This window comes from Cricetulus griseus, assembly GCF_003668045.3.
Source record: "Cricetulus griseus strain 17A/GY chromosome 1 unlocalized genomic scaffold, alternate assembly CriGri-PICRH-1.0 chr1_0, whole genome shotgun sequence".
Lineage (NCBI taxonomy): Eukaryota > Metazoa > Chordata > Mammalia > Rodentia > Cricetidae > Cricetulus > Cricetulus griseus.
The window spans coordinates 248,502,457-248,507,319 of NW_023276806.1; the positions used below are offsets into that span (position 1 = coordinate 248,502,457).

A 4,863-nucleotide genomic window follows, 5' to 3' on the forward strand; every position below is an offset into this window, starting at 1 on the left:
ATTCTAGAATATCTTGTCTTTTACTCTTACTAGCAGAGATAGCATTGTGTCTTTAGGCTGTCCTTGACCCAGCTAAAGGTCCTGCTGCCTTGGTGCAGCTCTTACCATCTGGGAGGGCCTTGGTCACTGACCACTATGCATGCCATGGGCTTGTATTTTGCATTAGAATATATTTCACAAATATTCTGGAACTCAGGGGCAAGGTTTTGTGAGTGTATTTAAATTCTCAACAGTAGCTGTAGCCCCACTACATCCCCCATCTTAAAAACAAACAAGTGGTCATCTCCTAAGGAATGACACTCAAGGCTGACCCCTGTCTTCTAAACACGTGCACACATGAACATTCCCCATGAACACACACAATAAATGAAGAAGTAAGACAATACAAAATAGATGAGCTTGCTTTCCCCCTTTCTTGGCGTGTTGAGGAAATGGCTTTGGGCATGTTAGGCCAGGAACCACCCAGCAATGGAATCAGTTCTTGTGACAGGACTTGCATCCTCTGTAGTCACAGTCAGCACCCAGCAAAGGAGTCTTTGTAAATAGTCTTCCCATGTCACCCAGAACATCCCTACCAGCTCAGCCAGGCAGCCCCTTCTCTGGCCTGTCTCCATGGATCAGCAAGGTCTGTTTCTCAGTGTTACAGGAATAGACACACAGCCGGTCCTCAAATTCCATGGTGTCTGGCTGCTTCACTCTGTGGAGGTCTGAATGGGTGAAGAGGGTGAAGGGTGAAAAAGACACCCTTCTTTTTTTCTTGTTGCTGGCTGTCCCTTGAGCTCTTCCTGACACCAAACTATGCCCTTCTACCTCATGTCCCCCGGGGATATTCTGGACTCTCCCGAAGTGCTTTGGAATGTCATCATGTCAACTGCTGTTGAGTGACTGCATGTTTACAGTCTACCTGTTGATGGGCCTTGAGATGTTTTCAGTTTGTGGCAGTTCATCTGTATTTGCATCTTTTGGTAACAAATAAAAAACCCCGGGGCTGAAGAGATGGCTCAGAGGTTAAGAGCACTGACTGCTTTTCCATAGGTCCTGAGTTCAATTCCCAGCAACCACATGGTGGCTCACAACCATCTGTAATGAGATCTGGTGCCCTCTTCTGGTGTGCAGATATACATGGAAGCAGAATGTTGTATACATAATAAATAAATAAAATCTTAAAAAAAAAAACCCTAAGGGCCTGGGAAGATTTCTCAGTGGATGAAAGCTCTTGCCACCAAGCTGGAATCTGACTGAATCCTGAATCCTACATGGTAGAAAAGAAGTGACTCCCACAGTTGCTTGCTGACTTCCATGTGTTCACTGTGGCAGGCATCCACACCTGTGTGAACACATGCAAATAAATAAAATTATATTTATTTTTGTTGTAACAAAAATAACCAGCAACAAAATTCCTTAATGAGTGGAGTGGAGTCCTTGTCCCAGTGTCCTTTCTGTTGGTAGTTCAGAACTCGGCTTCACTTGCAAGTGTTTTGTTTTGTTTTTTGTCAGTGTAATTATGATCAGATTCAGATAATATCAAAGTGGACCAGGGTGGGCCTTACACCCCAAAATGGACTTTTTTGTATCTATCTACTTTTTTTATCTTTTATTTTTCAAGACAAGGTTTCTCTGTGTAGCTTTGTAGACCAGGCTGGGCTTGAACTCAACAGAGATCTGCCTGCCTCTGCCTCTGGAGTGCTGGGATTAAAAGCATGTGCCACCACTGCCGGGCTTGTATGTATCTTCTATCATCTCTGTGTTGAAGAGTGAGGGTGCATGCCACAGTGTGTGTGTGTGTGTGTGTGCAGAGGACAGAGGACGATTTGCAAGAGTCCTTTCCTGTCATGTGTGTTCCAAAGATCAAACTCAGGTTGTTGGGCTTGGCTGCTGAGCCATCTGCCTGCCCATTCACTCTTTTTTTTTTTTTTTTTTTTTCGAGACAGGGTTTCTCTGTGTAGCTTTGGAGCCTATCCTGGCACTCGCTCTGGAGACCAGACTGGCCTCGAACTCACAGAGATCCGCCTGCCTCTGCCTCCTGAGTGCTGGGATTAAAGGCGTGCGCCACCAACCCCGGCTTCCATTCACTCTTCTTATCTCTCTTGGAAAGAAGCAGCATAAACCAGGCTGGCCTTGAAGTACCGCTTCTCCTATCCCAGCCTCCAGAGTTCTGGGATGGTAGGTGTGTGCCACCACAAGCAGCCTAAAGCATCTTGTAAAACAAACAAAAAATGAAGGAAAAAAAAAAAAACGAAGAGGTTGAGATTTCAATGGCTCAGTGGTTAAGAGCTTAGCTGCTCTCTTAGAGAATCCAGATTCAGTTCCCAACACTCACATGGCGGTTCACACCCATCTGTGACCTTTGCACTGGCTGGTCCTCTGCCATGGGATCCTGAGGCATCTTGAGCTTACTGACCTGACCTGAGAGTGTGCATCACACAGGTGGTGTCCCCGGGCATGCTCTCTTGCTTGTCTCTAGGCTGGGGCTGTGTATCTGACATGTGGGTTGAATCTGGATGAGTGTGAAGTGTGCACACATATGGACACCATTGATTGGGGCAGCATGTGTGGAGGGCATGTGAGCTATGGGCCTCCCTGCCAGTGGGGTTGAGCTTGCATACATCACGGTTGGGGCCAGAGTTCTCAAAGCAGACCATGGGTGAACAGGAGTTCATCCCCTGAGCATGGGGATTGCAGACACTGGCACATGAATAATTCACTGTTCACAAGGCAATAAGTGGTGTCTGTCAGTTTGCACAGTATCATCTCCTGGGTATTTTACACAGTGTCTGAGCACCTACTGTGTTCCATTGCATTTCATCACACTTTGTTTTTGTTTGTTTGTTTGAACCACAGGTACCCCAGGCTGACCTTTTTTGCTGTATAGGTAGATTGACCCTGAATTCCTGATCTTACTTCCTCAGCCTCTGAGTGCTGGGGTGGCTGGAGTGAGCCCCACATTTGCTAGTGTTTACTTTTACCTGAAGGGGTTGCTCTTCCAAGCTGACTGACTGGTTGACAAGGCTGCCTCCACCTACTTGGGGTTTCACAATGGTCACCAGCTCAGAAGCCTAAAGAATAAATAAATGGGTGAAAGGCTCGAGGGTCCTGGTAGTTACACCCTTTCAAGGCAGAGTCTGGGCTCCTAGTGGTTGCAGCGTCATAAAATCTCTGTTTCAGGTGGCTCTGTGCTCCACAGAATCCTAAACAGGAACGTAAGGGAGAGAAGAAAGGAAGACAGTCAGGTGTGACACATGCCTCAGTCCAGCACTCAGCAGGGTGAGAAAGGAGGCTTCCTTGCAGCCCAGTCCAGGAGACAAAGGTTTCTTAAATCTTTATTTTATGTGCATTGGTGTTTTGCCATGGGCATCAGGTCCCCTGGAAATGGAATTATAGACAGTTGTGAGCTGCCAAGTGGATGCTGGGAATTGAACCCAGGTCCTCTTAGCCATCCACTGCCATCCTCCAGCCCCCAGGAGACACAGTCTTAACAGAAGAAAAAAAGATTGCTGAGGCATGGGAGTCTAGAATTCTTAAGGCAGAGCATATGGAGGCCGGCCTGTGTCTCTGGGGTATGAGCAGGAGATAGAGGAGAAGAAAATGTGATTTGAGAGTTTGGGCCTGAGGGCAGAGGTTTTGAGTACGCCTTTTACTGAGAGCTGGAGCATAGGATGGAAAGTCAAAGAGATGGGTTCAGGCTGGAAAGAGATGCTGCTCACGGCAAGGCGCTGGTGAAAGGTTCTGTAAACTCAGGGATTTGGGTACCCTCTCTCACCAGTGTGTGCAATCCTCAGCCACGCCCACATTTGTGTACTCCCTGCCCACAGGTTACTCGCCCCGCCCTTCATGGCTGGGTCTGCCCCTCATACAAAGACCCCTCTCAAATCCCTCCCTTCTTTGCACTCTCCAGACTCTTTCCCTCATCATGATTAACCACGCGCCCTACACCAGACCAGGTCCCGATCCTTCTTATCCTTGGCCACGCCCAGGCCTCTCCATCGACCCCGCCTTTCTCCCGTGCCAGACACACCCCTTCAGCAGTGTCAGCTCTGCTCTAATTACAAGCCACACCTTCTGATGACCACGCCCTTCTCAGGCCAGACGCTACCCTTCCTCATCTTGGGCCACTTCTCTCCTCCAGTCCTCTACTTTCCCGGTGAGCAGAGATCTACCTCCCCACACACGCTCCTCAGGCCGCCCTCATCTTCCTGACTATGCTGGGAAGTAACTTGGCTCCATTTCCTGCACACGCCATCCCGCCTTTCCTTCTCCAGACCAAGCCCCGCCCCAGCCCAACTCAGGCCCTGCCCCCAAACACGGCCCCCTCGGAGCCACCCTTTACACAGGTCTCTCCACAGGCCCCGCCCCTCTTCGGGCCATGGCTTCTCCGCCCTCAACCCCTCAGACCCCTCACCCACTCAGACCCTTCCCTTCTCTTCTCAGGCCCACTCTTAGGCCCTGCCCATGGCTCTCATTGTACCGCTCCCAGTTTTATTTTATGTGGTTTTAGCAGCATGTATATCAGGGTGTCGGATCCCTGGAGCTAAAGTTACATACAGTTGTGGGCGGTCTTGTGGGTGCTGGGAATTGAACCTGGGTCTTCTGGAAGAGCAGTCAGTGCTCTTAATCCACTAAACCATCTCTCCAGCCCTTGCTCCCAGTTCTTAAGCTCCACCTCCCTCACAGGCTCCTCCCCTTAACCCCGCCTACCGCCTCAGGACCCGCCCTTGCTCTCTCCAAGCCCCGCCCCTCATACCGGCCCCTAGACTTCTTTAGGCCCTGCCCATTGCTCTCTGACTCCTCCTCTGCTCTCATTATGCCCCGCCCCTGGGATAACAAGCTCCGCCCAGAGACCACGCCCATCACCCACCGAGTCCC

The 4,863-nt window shown here is 49.7% G+C and overlaps 1 long non-coding RNA gene across 1 annotated transcript; it reads right to left on the reverse strand.

The window, feature by feature from the left end:
• Positions 1 to 1,106: 1,106 nt before the first annotated feature.
• On the reverse strand, positions 1,107 to 4,588 carry LOC118239500. The gene is made up of 3 exons (XR_004771831.1): positions 4,543 to 4,588; positions 2,967 to 3,188; positions 1,107 to 1,327 (listed from the first exon to the last, which is right to left on the reverse strand). It is a non-coding gene; the product is annotated as an uncharacterized LOC118239500 (long non-coding RNA).
• Positions 4,589 to 4,863: the final 275 nt, after the last annotated feature.